Source organism: Aythya fuligula, chromosome 16 (genome assembly GCF_009819795.1).
Source record: "Aythya fuligula isolate bAytFul2 chromosome 16, bAytFul2.pri, whole genome shotgun sequence".
NCBI classification, from domain to species: domain Eukaryota; kingdom Metazoa; phylum Chordata; class Aves; order Anseriformes; family Anatidae; genus Aythya; species Aythya fuligula.
In genome coordinates this window covers 7,127,093-7,127,922 of record NC_045574.1, presented here as the reverse complement: position 1 = coordinate 7,127,922, position 830 = coordinate 7,127,093, and positions in this window count along the sequence as shown.

The window sequence follows — 830 nt, the reverse complement described above, 5'->3', positions numbered from 1 at the left end:
CCGCCGCCGCCGCCGCCGCCGCCCCGCAGCCGCAGCGCCCGCTCCGCTCCGCGCCCGCCCCGCCGTGACGTCAGCACCGCGCGGCGCGGCCCCCGGGCCCGGCCCCGGCCCCGGCCCCGCCACCGCCTCCGCGCGCCAGCGGGCGGGAAGCGCCGCGTGGCGCCAGGCGCTAGCCCCGCCCCGCCTCATGAGAGGGCCCCCCCTGAACAGAGCTTCCACATAAAGGTTGTGGTTATTAGACGGAATTGTCTAGGTTGGAAGAGACCTCAAGAGCATCGAGTCCAACCTCTGACCTAACGCTAGCAGTCCCCACTAAACCATATCACTGAGCTCTACATCTAAACGTCTTTTGAAGACTTCCAGGGATGGTGACTCCACCACTTCCCTGGGCAGCCCGTTCCAGTGCCTCACAACCCTTTCGGTAAAGAAGTTCTTCCTAACATCTAACCTAAAACTTCGCTGGTGCAACTTAAGCCCATTCCCTCTCGTCCTGTCACCAGGCACGTGGGAGAACAGTGCTTCTGAGGGTGCCCAGAGCCAGGGAGCCACCCTTTCTGATCTCAGACCACAAGGTTTTTTCAGTGTTTCCCCCCACCGCCCCGTGCTGCTGAGGGGCAGTGAGAGCGGCTCGTTGGGCACCAAGCATTGAGCCACCATCAGACCCCACTTCTGGGAACACGCTTCTGGGAGTTGCTGTGTTTTCATCACACCACAATTCAGACGCAGCAAAATGAACAAACAGAAAAATTAATAGCAATAAATACATAAATAAATAAATTCTATGCATCCTGCAAAGTCTTAGAGTTTACATCATGCTATAGTGATTTGCT